This window comes from Neomonachus schauinslandi, chromosome 5, assembly GCF_002201575.2.
Source record: "Neomonachus schauinslandi chromosome 5, ASM220157v2, whole genome shotgun sequence".
Taxonomy (NCBI): Eukaryota; Metazoa; Chordata; class Mammalia; order Carnivora; family Phocidae; genus Neomonachus; species Neomonachus schauinslandi.
In genome coordinates, this window is record NC_058407.1 from 57547834 (window position 1) to 57567598 (window position 19765).

Consider the following 19765-nt stretch of genomic DNA (forward strand, 5'->3'; position numbering starts at 1 on the left):
TCCCACAATTTACTGAGCTCAGTGAGAGTCCCACAGGATCTGCCTCACTCTTGGCAGTGAACACAGGTGCCTTGGAACCATTTCCTCCTGGCCAAGAGAAGCCCCTGCAATCTCCGATTCATGAATCCTACTCCTATCTTGCCAGCTCACTCCCTCCAGTAAGTAAATATCCTTAGATCCCACCAGGATATACATTCAGATTGGGTCTACCACCTCTTCCGGGCTCCTTACCGCAATGTATTCACTTTGATCTTTATCCAGCTGAAATTCCATGGATAATCTTTTGTGTGTGTGTGTGTGTGTGTGTATTTTTAATGACTGACACAAAACATATCTAAAACCGCAGCTACCATTTGTTCTTGCCGGTCTTGTACCTCTCCTTGAACTTGACCTTGGCCTTTCTTCAGGCCTTGTGTTTAAGAGCAGAGTCTCTGAAGACATCATTTTTGAGGACAGTTTTGTCCAAGAGGATATCCACAGAGTACCTTGTGGGCATGAGATGATTGTAGTTGTAAACTTTCACAAAAGAGTTGATCTTTGACCTCTTGGCAATTTTCTTCTTGTCCATGGCAGCTGTCACTTTGTACGGAGGGGGGTGGATAACGATCAATTCCAGCCACCAGAGCATGGCTGTAGGGATGGTCTGAGGTGCCGTTGTCAATGTCCTTCACAATGACCAGTTTGCACCCAGAGTGGCATCAGGCCAGGACCAGCACCACCTGCCTGGCTTTCATGAACTTGCCCATCTCAACACCAGCCACTTGAGCCTACAGCAGAAAGGAAGTAACAGCACTTCCACTTGGACAATCACTTTAGTCACTCCTTTGTTTATCCTCAACTCACTTGCCTGTCTCCAGGAAAAGTGTCCTCACTCAGCCAAACCACAGCTCTGGTCGAATCCAACTCTGCCAGCTCCACGCGCTGAACATGGCCGAAGAACAGCTAAGCTGATGTGTATTTAAATTGACAAACTTCCGGGCGCCTGGGTGGCTCTGTTGGTTAAGCGACTGCCTTCAGCTCAGGTCATGATCCTGGAGTCCCAGGATTGAGTCCCACATCGGGCTCCCCGCTCAGTGGGGAGTCTGCTTCTCCCTCTGACCCTCTCCCCTCTCATGCTCTCTCTCACTCTCTCTCTCTCTCAAATAAATAAATAAAATCTTTAAATAAAATAAAATAAAATAAAATAAATTGACAAACTTCCATTGGGCCCTGACCACTGCCCAACTAGCATATTATCCTTCCATAGCCCATTCTCTCCCACCCTCCTAGGCAAGTACTTTACACCTTGTCCTCTTTCTTCAAACTTTCAATGTCTCCCCCAGCTCAATTTGAGGAAATGATCTTGCTTCCTACTTTACTGAGTGAATTGAAGCATTTTAAGAGAACTTCCACCACTCCCAGGACCTCAGACTCACAGCGTCCTCCAGCATATATGCAGCCTTATCACTATCACCAGAGACCATCTCTCCGTGTGCGCATCAGCCAATCCTTCCGGGTCCTCCCGTCTATGACTCTCACTTCATCCTCTCCAACTCAAGCCAGCCTGTCAGCACACAAACACAGTTGTTTCTCTCACCTTAAGATCTGCCTGTAAAAACGGTTCATGTTTTTTCCTATATAAGAAACCATCCAGTCCTTTACCAAAGTTCTGACTGTCAATCAAGATTTTCTAGAAGAACAATTACTGAGGCACTACTCCTGCCAAAATTCTCTAAGGACCTTTTCCTTTCAGATTATACCCATGTTACGTGGATATCAGTACAATGGAGATGGGGACAGTATTTCCATACGTGTGGTTTACACTGTTAAATATACTCACTCTTCACACCCCCTTCCACACCATGCAGTGGCTTGGGCTCTGTCATTCCCCCTTCAGTCTGGACCTTAGTTTCCGACATACACACACACCTCTCATGACCATCTTAGGAGAAAGTTTCCATTGAACAAGAGCTTCAGACATCAGACACTTTTCAACTCTGGTTGCACTAGGCTCGGTACTGCTCCATAATGCCAGGTGTTCAGCCAAACATGTGGAAAATGAATCCTATGTACTTGAGGAGTTCATGGCTTACAGAAGAGACAAGCAGGTCAACGATTAATAACTATGCAACAAGACCACACTATCTAAATCCAGTTGGGCCCTGAGCTCAAGAGAATCTGTGGCTCAAAAGGTAACTGAACTGTGTGACCTCTGGCTCATGTAATCATCTCCCTGAGGGTGTGTTTGTAACTTTTTCTAGACGCTGGCCCAAGGCCCAGCATAGAGGTATACAACAAGTGTTTATTGAAGAAATGTTATGTGTACATATCAGGTCTTTGGTGAAACAATGGGAAAGACACTTAATCTTCCTTGGGGCAATAAGGCAAGGAAGGACTCACAAAGGAGTTGAGCTCTAAACTGAGAAGTAGGCAAGAGGGTGAAGGGTATTCTGGGCAGAGGGAACCACCTGTGCAACGACATGGAAAGAAGGTTTAAAAGAGATCATGATGGGGCACCTGGTGGCTCAGTCAGTTAAACGTCTGACTCTTGATTTCAGCTCAGGTCATGATCTCAGGGTCATGAGATTGAGCCCTGCGTTGGGCTCTACACTCAGTGCAGAGTCTGCTAGTCCCTCTCCCTCTGCTCCTTCCCCCCACTCTTGCACTCTCTCTCTCTCAAATAAATAAAGAAAATCTCAAAAAAAAAGAAAAGAAAAAAGGAGCTCAGGACGCCTGGGTGGCTCAGTTGGTTAAGCTTCTGCCTTCAGCTCAGGTCATGATCCCAGGGTCCTGGGATCGAGTCCTACACTGGGCTCCCTGCAAAGTGGGGGCCTACTTCTCCTTCTGCCTCTGCCCGCCACTCCTCCTGCTTGTGCTCTCTCTCTCTGACAGATAAATAAATAAAATCTTTTTTTTTAAAGATTTTATTTATTTATCTGTCAGAGAGAGACACAGTGAGAGAGGGAACACAAGCAGGGGGAGTGGGAGAGGGAGAAGCAGGCTTCCCGCAGAGCACAGAGCCTGATGCAAGGCTCGATCCCAGGACCCTGGGATTACGACCTGAGCTGAAGGCAGACGCCCAACAACTGAGCCACCCAGGTCCCCCATAAATAAAATCTTTAACAAGAAAGGAAGGAAGGAAGGAAGGAAGAAGAAAGAAAGAAAGAAAGAAAGAAAAAGAAAGAGGGGCGCCTGGGTGGCTCAGATGGTTAAGCGTCTGCCTTTGGCTCAGGTCATGATCCCAGGGTCCTGGGATCGAGTCCCGCATGGGGCTCCCTGCTAGGTGGGGAGCCTGCTTCTCCCTCTGCTTCTGCCTCTCTCTTTCTCTCTGACTTTCATGAATAAATAAATAAAACATTAAAAAAAAAAAAAAGAAAGAAAAGAGCTCCTGAGTCCAGGGGACCATGTGGCGCTCATCATGGCTGTCCGGGGGGGGGGAGGGGTGGGGTCCATGGGAGAGGTGTGAGACTGGGCTGGAAAGAGGCAGCACTAATGCCTCCCTCTGCCTGAAGTACCTCCAGATGTGACAAGGAAACTCATTTCCACCTCATGCCTTTGAGTTGACTTCTTCCCCAGCTGCCTGGGGTTTCCCTTTTCCTATTCTTCCCAGAGCACTTTGCCTTGAGCATCTTTGGGAGGACAGGGCAGCATTTTTCACAGATATTCCTAAGTTTCCCTTGGTTCACACTTTCTTGCCTCCCATTTCAGAAGAGAGGGTAGTCCTTGTGAAATTCACGTGGCTATCATAGAACCAGGCAACTCCACATCAGGTCTCTCAAACCCTGACAACATATAGGATATTCCAGGGCTGTTGGATCCAGTCATCCCCAGAGGCAAAGGAAGACTCAGAGAAAAGTTCTCTGAAGACTACAGATTCCCTCCTCAATTCCCCAAGAGTGGGGTGGCAAACATTTTGTTCAAATAATATTTATGGAGCATTGTTTCCAGGCTCGCTTGCTTCCTCTCCCTCATGCTTTGATGGATCTCTTTTCCCTGTATCTCAACACCCAGTACACTTGAGCTACATGTCAGGCCAATTCTAACCGCTTTATGAGACTGACTCAGTACATTTTCACAACAACCCACTGAGGTAGGCAGTATAATTATTCCCCTTTTGTAGATGAGAAAACTGAGGTAAGAAATGTCAAGATCACCTGGCAAGTCAGTGGAAAAGTCAGGAATAGGATCCAAACAGTCCATGCAGAGACTGCTTATAACCCTTCATACTGCTGCCTCTCCTCACACCCCTCTGGCCACCACACCTGGAACACAGATAAATTTCTTTTCCTCCCTACTCCAGAGATACATTTTCTTTGTTTGTTTCTTAGCATTTTTTCTTACTTGCTTTCATAGGCATGTGTTAACACATCTCTTCTAACATTTTCTTTATATAACAGCTTACCACAGTCTGAGCAAGTTGATTTCTAAAATCTAATCTCTACGGAAGACTTGTTCCTCAGAGCTGAGCTGGGAAGAGCTGGTTCCAACCAACTGCTGTATAACTTCTCCCTATGGTAACCGAAGCCTTCCTAGTGCAGTGCATTCGTCTTCCTCCTGCATCTCACACCTCCAAACTCCCAACCCCCTGGACTTGTATTTGAAACATGTTGAAGAGTGAAACTTTAAGTAGTAGCATAAACAGAGCACAGTCAGGAACACAAACTCCAGATTCAAACTCTAGCCAAATTCATCACTCAGTAACTATGTGACATTGGACAAACTCTAAGCTTTAGTCTCTTTATCGCTGAAAGAGTAACAATAATATTCCTACCCCAAAGACCCTTGTAAGCATCAATTTAACTGATCCATGTGAAGAGCTTCACATAGTGCCTGACACAGTAAGTACTCAAAAAAGAGTTAGCTTTAAAAAAACTATTCTCCACTTGACAAACTAGGAATAGAAGGAAATCACTTCAACATAATAAAGGCCATATGTGACAAGCCCACAGCAAACATCATACTTGAGAGTCAAATGCTGAAAGCTTTTCCTCTAAGATCAGGAACAAGATGAGGATGCCCACTCTCGCCATTTCTATTCAACAAGGTGTTGGAAGCTCTAGCCAGAGCAATTAGTCAAAAAGAAATAAAAGGTATCAAAATTAAAAAAGAAAAAGTAAGATTATCTCTGTTCACAGATGACATGATTTTATATGGAGAAAACCCTAAAGACTCCACACACACAAAAAAACCCATTAGCACTAATGAACAAATTCAGAAAAGTTTCAGGATACAAGCTCAACACAAAAATATCAGTTGTGTTTCTATACGCTAACAATAAACAACCCTAGAAGGAAATTAAGAAAGTAATTTCATTTATAATAGTATCAGAAAGAATAAAATACTTATGAGGCACCTGGATGGTTCAGTCAGTTAAGTGGCCAACTCTTGATTGTGGCTCAGGTCATGATCTCAGGGTCCTGGGATTGAGCCCTGCATCCAGCTCCACGCTCAGTGGGGAGTCTGCTTATCTCTCTCCCTGCCCCTCCCCCTGCTTGTGCGCTCTCTCTCTCTCTCTCCCTAAAATAAATAAATCGGGGTGCCTGGGTGGCGCAGTCAGTTACATCTGACTCTTGATTCTGGTTCAAGTCATGATCTCAGGGTCAGGAGATTGAGCCTAGCATTAAGTTCCGTGCTGAGCACGGAGTCTGCTTGGGTTTCTCTCTCCCTCTTCCCTTGTCCCTCCCCACCCCACAAATAGATAGATAGATAGATAGATAGATAGATAGATAGATAGATAGATGATAGACAGATAAAATTTAAAATAAATTAATAAAATCTTTTTTAAAAAAGAATTAAATAATTAGAAACAGGGCGCCTGGGTGGCTCCGTTGGTTAAGCGACTGCCTTCGGCTCAGGTCATGATCCTGGAGTCCCTGGATCGAGTCCCGCATCGGGCTCCCTGCTCGGCAGGGAGTCTGCTTCTCCCTCTGACCCTCCCCCCTCTCATGTACTCGCTCTCTCTCATTCTCTCTCTCTCAAATAAATAAATAAAATCTTTAAAAAAAAATAATTAGAAACAAACTTAAGCAGAGAGGCAAAACACTTGTACACTAGAAACTACAAAATGGTACTGAGAGAAACTAAAGACAACATAAATAAAAGGAAAGACATCCAGCGTTCATGGATTGGAAGATGTTAATTCTACCCAAAGAGATCTAGAGTATCAGTGCAATCCCTATCAAAATCCCAGTAATATTTTTTTTACAGAAATTAAAAAAATATCCATCCCAAATTCAGTTGGAATTTCAAGGAACCCTGATTAGCCAAAACGATCTTAACATAGAACAAAGTTGGAGTTCTCACACTTCTGATTTCAAAATTTGCTACAAAGTTAAGGTAGTCAAAATAGTGTGGTATTGGCATGTAGATAGACATATAGACCAATGGAATGGAATAGAAAGTCCAGAAATAAAACACTGCATATATGGTCAAATGATTTTTTTAAAGATTTTATTTATTTATTGAGAGAGAGAGAGCACGTGTACGTCTGCACGAGCACACAAGCGGGGGGGAGGGGTAGAGGCAGAGGAAGAGAGAGAGGGAGAGAAGCAGACTCTCCACTGAGTGGAGACCAATGCAGGGCTCTGTCCCCCAACCCTGAGATCACAACCTGAGCTGAAATCAAGAGCTGATGCTTAACCGACTGAGCCACCCAGGCGCCCCATGGTCAAATGATTTTTGATGAAGGCACCAAAACCATGCAAAGGGGAAAGGACAGTCTTTTCAACAAATGGTGCTTGGAAAACTAAATATCCCCATGTAAAAGAATGAAGGTAGACCTTTACCTTGTACCATACACAAAAATTAACTCAAAATGAATCAAAGACTTAGAGATATAACTATAAAACTTTTTGAAGCAAAGATGGGGGGAAAGCTTCCTGACATTAGATTTGGCAAAGATTTCTTGGATATGACACCAAAGCACAGGCAAAAAAAGAAAAGAATAGATACATTGAACTACATCAAAATTAAAAACTTTTTGCACTCCTACCTTTTTGACTATATATTGTGCTACTGAAACAAAGGGTTTGAGGGCTTAGTGTTTCCTCTGATAGTGGGGCCATGTCGGTAGCTGCCATGTCCATTGCGAACACATGCCTCCCTCTGCGTAAGGAGAGTAAATGGTACAACCAGTTATACACAGATGGCATGAACTCCTCCCTCAACATTTCTCTCTCAGATTTTCAGGGAAGCTTTTAATTTATTACTCAATAATAAACCAGCCTTACGACTGACACTACAATAAAAGGCAAATACCTTAAATCACTCTTGCGATGTATTAGCCAAACAGCATTTGATCAAAAGTATAAATGGAAGTTGATGATCCAAGGCCTTCATGTGAGGAAATTATTTTTCCATACATTATCCAATAATCTAGACAAAATTTAATTTCCCTAAAAAGTAGTCAACTTACAAGACGTAGTTAAAATAGTGATGATTAATATTAGTTTTTAATGGCCGAGTACATTTTTTTCATGTTCCAAATACAGATCTCCGTGTTCTCCCAGTTCATTCTTATCCTCCCAGCATCCCCCATCTCATTTAAACAAACAAATAAAAAAGGTTACGACTTTGCTTTTATTATCTAGGTTAGGCAAATCTCCCCCCAATTTTACACTGTTAAAAAACAAAATTCAGGGGCGCCTGGGTGGCTCAGTCAGTTAAGCGTCTGCCTTCGGCTCAGGTCATAATCCCAGGGTCCTGGGATCGAGTCCCGCATTGGGCTCCCTGCTCCGCGGGAAGCCTGCTTCTCCCTCTCCCACTCCCCCTGCTTGTGCTCCCTCTCTCGCTGTGTCTCTCTCTATCAAATAAATAAATCTTAAAAAAAAAAAAATTCAACCAAGTAAATCTGAAGATCTAATTGGTTTTATTAAATGATTCATGAATCAGGCAGCATCCCATCTAGCAAATACAGGAGAGCTCCAAAGAACTGTACAAAATGGAAGGTTTTTAAAAGCAGAGAAGAGATGTAAAGAAGGAATGTATTACCAAGGAATGCATTGCTTTAGGTATGTCACCCTCCTAAGGGGAACCAAAGGGGTCTGCTAGGAAATTACCTCCTAGTATCTACCAGAAAATTTAGTTTGGCTGGTTAAAGGTTACATTCTGGGTGGGGGTGGGGTGGTTGAAACTGTAGTTAGATTAGGTATTGAGTTTTGGTTTCATGACATGGGGCCTTAACATAAGTGACACCATTTGGGGCCTGTGGTTTTCTTTTTAACACCATCAAGTTTTAATTTTGTCAAAGAAACATAATCAGAATCCTCTTAAAACCCCATCCCAAGTAGTCATGAATTTATCAATTACCAGCCATCTCAAGGGTTAATCAGCACAAACTTCTTGGACCTATTCTTATTTGCATTTAATGAAAAGTCATGCTATTCAGTTTCTGAATATTGATACGAGCTGGGACCAGCCTCTACTGAAGGTCATGAATGGTGGAACTGGTTGGCCTGAAAGACCTTTAAGCTTCAGTGGGAAGGCAGATAAAAGCAGACCCAAAACTAATCCAGAACATCCTGTTCCTTGTAGTAGGAGCCAACAGATTGTATACATAGATGGTTCTGTGTTAAAGTACAATCACTTCCCCAGGGGAGGTTTTCTTCCTCTAACCCTTTCAGTTTAGGCCCCAGTGCTTCAAACAGAATGTAACATTTAACAGAACAAAAGAGGTCAGTCACCACCTGGATTCAAAACCACATGGATTAAAGACCAAAGGACTTGCACTTGAGAAACCCAGGCAGAAACAACTGAACATCCAAGATGAATTTGGCCTCACCAAGAGGGGAGAGGTAGAGAGAAAGAGCCCAAGCTGACATGAGGCTCCTGTAGACAACTCCACCTTGGCCAAGGCAAGGTTAGAAAAATTAGTGGATAAATTTAATATACAACCTGTGGTTATGTTATGCTTAATCATATTGAAGCTTTTGAATATTTCTTTCTCAAATCTATTCCTTTTTTGTTTCTTAAATGCATTAATCTGACATTTTGTGAAAACATTAATTTTGAACATTAACCTGTCCTCCCAAGATAAATATCTGATATTAAAGGAGTCTCTTTAATTCAAATGATGCCTTGTGATATCTCTGCCCAGAGCTATGTGACTCCCATGACTAATGCTATCAAAACCATCTATTTCAATACATTTGTCAATGCATCATGTTTGCAAAAAAGTATCAGTATTATGTGTTATGTAAGTTGAGCTAGATATTTTCTTGGCTGGATTTACTGAGTTTTGTCAGATAGCTAACATTTCAGCCTAACCTCAAATTTTTTTCTCTTTAAAGAACTAGAAGCAAAGAAATTGGTTTTCATGTATACACACTAAGCAATTTACAAAAGTGCAGAATTCATATGTATAAAATGAGAATCATGACATCGGTAAAAAGAAACACCCTTTCATTAAAAAGTATACGGTAGGGGTGTCTGGGTGGCTCAGTCGGTTAAGTAGTCGACTCTTGATTTCTGCTCAGGTCATGATCTTGGGATTGTGGGATGGATCTCCATGTCAGGCTCCACACTCGGTGTGGAGTCTGTTAGTCCCTCCCCCTCTGCTCCTTCTTTCTCTCTCAAATAAATAAATAATCTTTTGAAAAAGTACATGGTAAATACCTGATTGCTCAAGATAATTGCACTTGACCTATTTTAGATCACTGGAATCTGTCTTTACTAATTTATATAACTAGTGACCAAGTCCCACTCATTCTTTCTTTGCAGTGCCTCTAGGATCCATCCTTCTCTCTACTTCAAATAAGATAATTGATTTTTAAATGTTTTTTACACACTGGAAAATACTATACAAATACAAAATATTACTGCTATTCTCACTATGGTCTCCTTACTTCGTCATCTCCTCTTTAGGTCCCTGTACCCTTCTGATTCTCCTTTCTCCAGTCTTATCCCTTCTTATTCCCACTAATTTGACATGAAAGACCATAACTATCTTGGATCACAATAATATCTCCTCCCTGGGACATAGAAGCTGTAGCAAATATGACAAGAAAATACCTGACAGCTATGTCCTATAAATGTCCACATATGTTGGTAGACAAAAAACATTAAGACACCATTAGATAAAGTAGCACAGAATTGTGTACTGTGGGACAGAAAGGAAATAGATCTACAGAGACCTCAGGCAACTTTGCCATAACTTAAAGGAGTTTTTCTATCTTCAAACTGCCTGTTGTGGAGCCATGAAAACATGCTCTCCGAACCTCCTTCCCCCAAAAAATAATACAAAACATAGATCTAAAGTCCCAGTGCTGCTTACTGCAGCAGCATTTACAAAAACAATTATTTTTTAAGATTTATTTTATTTGAGAAAAAGAGAGAGCATATGCATGCACGAGCTGGGGGAGGGGCAGAGGGAGAGAGAGAGAGAGAAAGAATCCTCAAGCAGACACCCCCCCCAGCTCTGCAGCGCTCCTCCCCACCGCCCCCGAGCGCGCAGCCCCAGTGCAGGCCTCAATCTCAGGATCCTGAGATCATGACCTGAGACGAAATCAAGAGTCGGCTGCTTAACGGACTGAGCCACCCAGGCGCTCCAAACACAAATATTTTTTTAAACAACCTAAATATCCAATTACTAGAAGTTACATGAATTATAAATTATAATACAAGTCATTAAAATGTATAAAGATTATGTAGAGAGACAGTATATTAAGTGAAAAAAGGACATTATTTTGACACTATAATTAAAATGTTAAAATTATGTCTGCATAGTGAAACATGGAAAAAATCTAACAGTTTAATTTGTTAGGGTGATTGAACTCTTATTAGTTGGATTATTATCTTTTATTTTCATTTGCATGAATGCTCTTCATGCAGTTTTTAAATTTTTTTTAAAGAATCTAGATATTGATTATTTGAAAACAAAGTTGTTATATCTTGGATCCTATTATCCCCTCTGGATAATAATAATACACCCTCAGAGGGATATTATAATAATAATAATACACCCTCAGAGGGATGTTGAGACTTAAAATTAGACCATGTTTTTATCAACATTTTGGAAACTGCCCAATATTAGGCAAATGTAAAGTCACATAAAAAGCTAGTGAGATAGGGCACCTGGGTGGCTCAGTCAGTTAAGCATCTGCCTTAGGCTCAGGTCATGATCCTGGGGTCCTGGTACCAAGTCCTGCATCAGGGGAGTCTGCTTCTACCTCTCCTTCTGCCCCTCCCCCCGCTCATGCTCTCTCTCTCTCTCAACTAAATAGAATCTTAAAAAAAAAAAAAGCTAGTGAGCTAGATCAAATCACCAAGATGTACACTTTAAATATCTTATAATTTTATGTCAATATAACTCAATAAAGCTTTTTAGAAAAAAGCTAGTGGGATATAAATATGAGAGAATGAGGGGCACCTGGGTGGTTCAGTCATTAAGCATCTGCCTTCGGCTCGGGTCATGATCCCAGGGTCCTGGGATCGAGTCCTGCATCGGGCTCCCTGCTGGGCGGGAAGCCTGCTTCTCCCTCTCCCACTCCCCCTGCTTGTGTTCCCTCTCTCGCTGTGTCTCTCTCTGTCAAATAAATAAATAAAATCTTAAAAAAATAAATAAATATGAGAGAATGAAACTAACATTCATTGATTACCTACTACATGCCACTATACTAAGATCTCTCTGCATTCACGCACACACACACATACACTCTCATTTAATCTTCAAGCAGTTCCTGCCCTCCATAGGTCCCACCTTTCCCATCAACCTGATTTCCGACCAAGGTTCCCCAGCATGAACATTCTCTTTAAGGACAGTTCTGCCCACACACACCCCCGCATGAGGCTGCTCATACACTTTGACTCACACTGTCCAATTTGACAAGTACCTATTGAATAGCTACCAAGAAAGATGATACAAACGCATAGAAGATTGAGTCCTTTATCTAAAGAGTTGCCAATATCTGGGTACCTGACTGGCTCAGATGGTAGAGCACACAACACTGGATCTCAGGATCAGGAATTCGAGCCCCACGTTGGACAGTAGAGCCTACTTAAAAAAAATAAACTAAAGCGTTATCAATCTCATTTGAGAAAATAGGTAGGCTTTAAAGAACTAGCTTACTCAACGGAGAAAAGTTATGTACAACTTGGAACATATAATTTATTATCCAAATCAAGTCATTTTTGAGACTATGAAGAGGGGTATTAATAATTATGCTGAGGCAGTAGGAGTAAAAACTGGGCAAAACAGGACATATAGACCCCATAAGGAGATTAGATCTGGGTAACCCTTTGTTTGTTGAACACCAAGAGAGACATGGGTTTACATACGTGGAACTGGAAGTAGGGCCAAGTTAAATCAATCTGCGTGATGGAGAATTTGATGTTCCCAGGGGAAATCCCCAGAGCAATGGGAAGAAGTCAAGAAGCTGGGTGCAGGTGGAAGAGCATCAGAGAGAGAAGACCCCATGTAAAGGTAAAAGAGAAGAAGTTTGGGGGATTGAACCACTTATGGATTTTAAGGTGCTTTCTTCTCCATACAAAATCTTCAGTAAAACCTATGCTGCCCATCACTACTCTTTTGTAAATGGATTCTCCGGGGGGAAATTGGAGAGATTCTGAGTTCCACTTTTGTGTTTATGTGGGGCAAAAACAGACATGGCTACCTAAGCTAGAGCACAAGAGACCACCACATCAGGGTTAATCAACAAAAACAACTCCTTGAGTGTATCCTATATACTAAACACTAGAGGCTTTATATGCATTTTTTTAAGATTTTATTTATTTATTTGACAGAGAGAGAGAGCATAAGCAGGGGGAGTGGCAGAGGGAGAGGGAGAAGCAGACTCCCTGATGAGCAGGGAGCCCGACGCAGGGCTTGCTTGATCCCAGGACCCGAGCCAAAGGCAGACGCTTAACTGACTGAGCCACCCAGATGCCCCTGCATTTTCATTCATCTTTAAACAAGTTTCAATCCTTGTGCGATGTGAAAGCATGTGGTATAGACTGAGTCTCCTTGCCTCTGTGACCTCACTGCCTGGCTCAAAGGAGTTCATTTGTGTTACGTGGATACCAGTTTGAAAAATAAAGCTAAAGGAATATAAGAAGGAAAGTTTAGGGGACGTCACATTTCCTTGGGTCTAAACTAAAGAGACCTCAACTCTGGGCAACTTTGTTACATAATCACATTAGAAGCTTTTCATGGCACTATTTTCTATTCATTTGCCTCTGTGCCCTAGGTGTTCCACATAAAACACTATCTTCTTACCACTTCCACCCACATCAAAAACCTGCAGCATAGCTCAATGAACAACTCTTCGTATCTGTGAAGTTCTGAAGCATCTGTCTCTGCTTTCTCATTCAATGAATATTTATTAAGCAACTATTATGTTCAAGGAACAATGTCTTCTGACGTCCCCCGCAGCGCCCTTGAGACCCAATGCAAGAAATGAACAAAGGCTATTACAAATGTACACCCAGACACTGAGTAATGACTGGTGAGGGTGCATCCAACTCTACTTCTGCAACTTCTGCTTTCAAAATGATTACATCCTGTACTTCCTGTGTCCCAGCTTTCCCTGTGCCTTTTAAACTCTTATAATTTGGACTGTCAGCATGATACAAGCCATCTAGAAACAGCATTTAAAAGGTTATTAAAGTTTAGGAAAACTTTGTTGTTCTTGGTATGTTCTCACTTCAGCTTCTATGGCTAATGAGAAGTGACTATAATATGTGAGAAGTAAAATGTGTCCTTAGACCAGCAGAACCGAAGAACTTGACTGCTATAACAAATTGCATCACTCTTCCTCATAAAACTAAACCACATAGAAATAGAAGTTCAGTTTCCAACTCAATGAGGAAGTTTACGGAGTTGGTTCAACGTAGAGAAGAGGGCTGGTGTGAGGTGGGGGAGCCTGGGGACACACAGAGGATAGAGCCCTCCTCAGAGGAGACTTATGAAAGGGTAGTGTTAAGGAGAAGTCTCAAGAAAGAGGGAATGGTCAAGAGGCAAATACTATAGTGAGGTCAGTCGATGTCAGAGCTGACTAGCATCCATTAACTTTTTAATCTGGAGGTTACAGGAGTTGGCAAAGAAAAGAGCTAGGCTGCACCAGATTGAGGAGGACACAAGGGTAAAGAAGTGAAGAGTGGGGGCGCCTGGGTGGCTCAGTCGGTTAAATGCCTGCCTTCAGCTCATATCATGATCCCAGGGTCCTGGGATGGAGCCCCGTGTCAGGCTCCCTGCTCAGTGGGGAGTCTGCTTCTCCCTCTCCTCCCCGCCCCCCAGCTCGTGCTCTCTCTTGCCGTCTCTCTCTCTCGCTCTCAAATACATAAAAAAATCTTTTAAAAAAAAGAATAAAATGGAGTCATCAAAAATATTTATTAAAAAAAGAAGTGGAGAGTAGAATATAAACTAGTCTTTTTGAAGAATTTTAATTCAAAGGGAAGAGCAAGACAGGGCAATAACTAGAAAGAGATGCTAGGGTACAGGGAAAGTCTTTTCAAGATGGCAGATGCCTCAGGGCACCTGGGTGGCTCAGCTGGTTAAGCAACTGCCTTCGGTTCAGGTCATGATCCTGGAGTCCCGGGATCAAGTCCTACATCGGGCTCCCTGCTCAGCGGGGAGTCTGCTTCTCCCTCTCCTGCTCCCCCCTCTTGCGCACTCTTTCTCTCTCTCTCATTCTCTCTCTCAAATAAATAAATAAAATCTTTAAAAAAAAAAAAAAGATGGCAGATGCCTCTAGGCTTGAGGAGAGAGCTTATGGACAGAAGAGGTTGAGGACACAGGCTAGGGAAGGAGTAAGCTGCAGGAAGGGATTGGATTCAGAACAGGGGAAGGAATTAGCCTTACAAGAGGAAAGACACGTATTCTGTAAAACTACAGGGAAGGAAATTATGTCCGTCAGTGGGACAGGAAATGGAGTTTCTTCATCTGGTACCTTCAGTTTTCAGTATAACTAATAGATTGTGGGGTTGGAGCATTGAGAATAATGGTGAATGTTTAAATGAATCCCTGGGGAAATGGGAGACAGCTGGTTAGGGATACAGACGATGCTGCAGTAAGCTAGCTCAGTGTAAGACCGACCGCAAGTTCAATATTATAGTAGCAAGATTGACTGCTACAATGGCTATGTGTCTGTCCTTTCCTGGGAAGAAAGTGAAAGCAAAAGCAGGTTGATAGATTGGAGGAAGTGAAGGAAAGGGTCAAGGGACCTGCAGAGTACATGAGGCCAAAGAACAGGGATTTGGGAGGAAACAATTGAGACACCTGGAAATATCATGTAAAAGAAAGAAACAAAGCCTTCGGAGAAGGAATGCCTCTGAGCGTTAAGAGTCCAGACTGAGTTAATGACCTGTCTGCCTGAAACAGAAAACGGTCACTAAAGTTGGGGAGATCAAGAAAGTTTGGGGGCGCCTGGGCGGCTCTGTCAGTTAAGCAACTGACACTTGATTTTGGCTCAGGTCATGATCTTAGGGTTGTGAGATCGAGCCCCATGTCAGCCTCTGCACTGAGCATGGAGCCTGCTTGGGATTCTCTCTCTCCCTCTGCTCCTCCCTCCCTCCCTCCCCCTCTCTCTCCCTCTCTAAAAAAAAAAGAAAGAAAAAAAGTGTGAAACTAGGATATCATATCATCATCATGGGCACTGAAGACACCTAGACTTATGGCAGAACTGTGATGGAGAAGACCATAAACGAGATGAAAAAACATAATGGATATGGTGGGCATTTGGGTTTTGACTACCCAGCTTCTAATTCTTCCTCTTTAAATATAGCACCTTAAGGGGCACCTGGCCTGCTCAGTCGGTGGCGCATGCAACTCTTGATCTCGGGGTTGTGAGTTCGAGCCCCACATTGGGTGTAGATTACTTAAAAAAATAAAATCTTTAAAAATAATAATAAATGAATAAATATCACATCTTGACTTCTCTTTGGGGAATCACCTCTCTCATGGACTGCAGGCTAGATGGGTGTGTATATCCCAGTACTTTGTCCTCCTCTAGCCAAGGGATGGGCATAGTACAGGGCAGTTGAAACACAAAGGATGATTAGGACACATTTATTTCAGAGTGGTGTCCTGACAAACCTAACAAGGAGTTCTTGCTATTGAGACTCTTCAAGCCTGGCTTTTAAGCCTTGAGTTCTATACCCCACCCCAGAAAATTCTTCCCATAAGCCATCTTTTTGCTTGGGTTAACAAAAGGTAGTTTCTGTTGCTTACATCAAGAGAACCCTTACTAAGACAGTTGTAAGGTGGCTATACATCTTGGTTAGCCTGGGGCAGTCCTAGCTCATGCCTATGGGCACAGTGTCACACCTGGTTTAACATTTATCCTGGGTTTTTCCTTTTTTGCTATTTTTTATTATTTATTTATTTATTATTAAAATAAACACAAATGGATTTGGAAGAGTTCACTTTGTATTTATACCTTCTGCCATGCTTGTCTAGTAGCACTAAAGAGAATTCTCACTTCACCAGATAGTTAAATCTACCAAAAACCCAGAATTAAGGCATCTCTCTTTTCTCAAATCTTCACAGGGTGTTCAATGATAAAACAACATGCAAAGTGTGCTTGGACATGAGCAGATGAGAACAGCGAACTCCTGGTCTCAGATGGTAAGCGGGAAAGTATTCCATACTGCTGCCCCTATTGGTCTCTTGGGGAATAAACTAGCCAGTTGTGGCGTGGTCTGTGCTGAGACCTGTGGGATGCACAAAGCCCTGAGCTAAAAGTCTGTGGGGTCAGTGAGAAATTATAGGTTACATGTACATGAAATATGTACAGGAACAAGACTACGTGCTACTGCTGGAGTCTGAATGTTCTTGTTCACAGTGATTGTGTATGGTACAAATCTACAATGATTTATTTATTTCATTGTTTGAGCATGCTTTCTTATTTTGCAATAGACCTTTGGAAGCAATGAGCCTAAAAGTGCATATTTAACTTAAAATTAAGTAACAAATTTCCATTTCTTTAAAAAGTTAATGTAACTTAAAAATATTTGTTGACACCTAGAGGCCTTACTAATACCACTGACCAACCCAGGAAAGTTGAAGAAGCATCTGCATCTACTTCAAAAGTTAGCCATTATTGCGGCTCCTGGCTGGCTCAGTCGGGGGAACATGCAACTCTTGATCTTGGGGCTGTGAGTTTGAGCCCCACACTGGATGTAGAGATTAATTTTTAAAAAAATCTTTTTTAAAAAAAGTTAGCCATTATTTTATGAAAACCGTACCCAAAGACAAAGACTTAACACCTGCAACTGCAGATGACACATTTCCATATCACTCTGTGAAGAATCACTTTGCATTTTGAACAAATGACAGTTTTGATCCCAAGTTTTCTCGTCCACATGTGATAAATGAAGCCAAAGGTGATGATGTGTCAACTCATTAGCAGAAGAATTTCACAAATGGCTAATAATGCCATTTTATGTCAGTATTATCATGTGATTCGAGTAGAAGATGAATTAATTACGATAATGCTTTGATTTTTAATCCAATTATTAAAATTAAAGTAAAGCTTTTGAAGTTAATTCTGTCAAAGATGAAAACATGCAACATTGTAAATGTAACTGTAAATTCAGCTAAAAAGTTCAACATTAAAGATAAAGTTATTATTTTTGGCAGTAATAATTACAAGTACAGAAGTTGATAGAGTCCAGTGTCATAATTAGAACAATGTTTTCACTAAATTAAAAATCTGTGGAGGAGAAAGGCACTTGGCCTTGGTTGCGGCACAGGTATCATTAATGATGGCTTCCCAACAAGCTGCGATCTTCTACCAATCAAAGTAAAAGTTGTATCTGTCAACTTTTACAAATATTTTAATTTATATACAGAGTAAATGAATTACACTACTGAAATTTGTTGTGACAAAACTGATGTTAAAAGTATATACTTTGTTCTCGGGGCACCTGGGTGGCTCAGTCGTTAAGCATCTGCCTTCGGCTCAGGTCATGATCCCAGGGTCCTGGGATCGAGCCCCACATCAGGCTCCCTGCTCCGCGGGAAGCCTGCTTCTCCCTCTCCCACGCCCCCTGCTTGTGTTCCCTCTCTCGCTGTGTCTCTCTCTGTCAAATAAATTAATAAAATCTTTTTTAAAAAAAGTAAATACTTTGTTCTAATAATTCAATTACAGAGTATTTTACACAAAGGATACAAAAACACTAATTCAAAAAGATATATTCACCCCTATGTTTATTGCAGCCTTATTTACACCAGCCAAATTATGAAAGCAGCCCAAATGTCTATCAGTAGATGAATGGATAAAGAAGATGTGGTATAATGTACAATGGAATATTATTCAGCCATAAAAAAACAATGAAATCTTGCCATTTGCAACAACACAGATGGAGCTAGAGAGTATAATGCTGAGTGAAATAGTCAGAGACAAATACCTATGATTTCACTCATACGTGGAATTTAAGAAATAAAACAAAGGGGGAAAAAGGGCAAACCAAAAAACAGACTCTTAACTATAGAGAACAGTGGTTCTCAGAGGAGAGGTGGGGGTGGGGTGGATGAAATAGGTGAAGGGGATTAAGAGTACACTTATCACAATGAGCACTGAGTAATGTATAGAATTGAATCACTATATTGTACACCTGAAACTAATATAACACTGTGTGTTAACCATGCTGGAATTAAAATAAAAAAAAATTTTTTTTAAAGAAGAAAAATAAATGCATGCTTGACAAGAGTGTAAAACTCAACCATATAATAGGCCATGAAGCAAGTCTCAACAAATATCAAAGTCCTCTGCTGATAGTTCTCTCACCAAAAAATAGTTATTGTACAAAACATAACCAAATGGTTGCTAGAAAATCCTCGTGAGTTTACACTACAGGCATATTGTGTAAGCGTAATGCTGGCCAAGAGAAGCAAGGTATGTAAGAACTGAAATAGGTAAAACAAGACCATGTTTTTTAGGAATACAATCATAGATATTCTATAAGATCTCACTTGCATGTGGAATCTTAAAAACAAAAACAAAAACTGAGCTCACAGATACCAGAGAACAAATTGGTGGTTGCCCAGTGCGGGGCTGTGTGTTGGGGGCAGCTGCATAGAGAAATGGATGAAGGGAGGCAAAAGGTACAAACTTCCAGTTATAAAATGAGTAAGTCCTGGAGATATAATGTACACAGCATGGTGACCACAGTTAATAATACAGTATCACATCTTTGAAAGTTGCTAAAAGAGATCTTAAAACTTCTCATCATAAGAAAAAATTTTGTAATTATGTATGGTGATGGATGTTAACTAGACTTATTGTGGTGATTATTTCAGAATCCATACAAATATCAAATCATTATGTGATACACCTGAAACTAGTATAATATGTGTCAATTATATCTTAATGTTTAAAAAGGAAGGAAAATCTTGAGTAGTTAAGCTAAAAGTTAAAAAGAAAACCAAGGAAATGATTTTAACAAGTCTGGGTAGTGTTTACCTCTAGATGGTCAAATGAGGATAATATACATTGAGTGGCAGTGCTCCATATGTTGACCAAAGTGGGAGTTTCAAGGGTATTCACTTTATAGTTATTTATTAAATTCTACATATATAATGCATTTATTTGTATGTACATTATATTTCACAGTAAAAATAAGCTTAAAATTAAAGGAAATAAAGAAATAAATACTTTGAATGAGTACAGGGTTTCCTTTGAGAGGGATGAAAATGATCTGAAATGAGAGACAATGGTTGCACACCTCTACGAACATACCACTTAAGGGGGTGCCTAGGTGGCTCAGTCATTAGGCATCTGCCTTCGGCTCGGGTCGTGATCCCAGGGTCCTGGGATCGAGCCCCGCATCGGGCTCCCTGCTCCGCGGGAAG

General features: G+C 41.4%; 1 pseudogene; it reads right to left on the minus strand.

Moving 5' to 3' along the window:
- Positions 1-346: 346 nt before the first annotated feature.
- Positions 347-746, minus strand: LOC110577831 (annotated as a pseudogene).
- Positions 747-19765: the final 19019 nt, after the last annotated feature.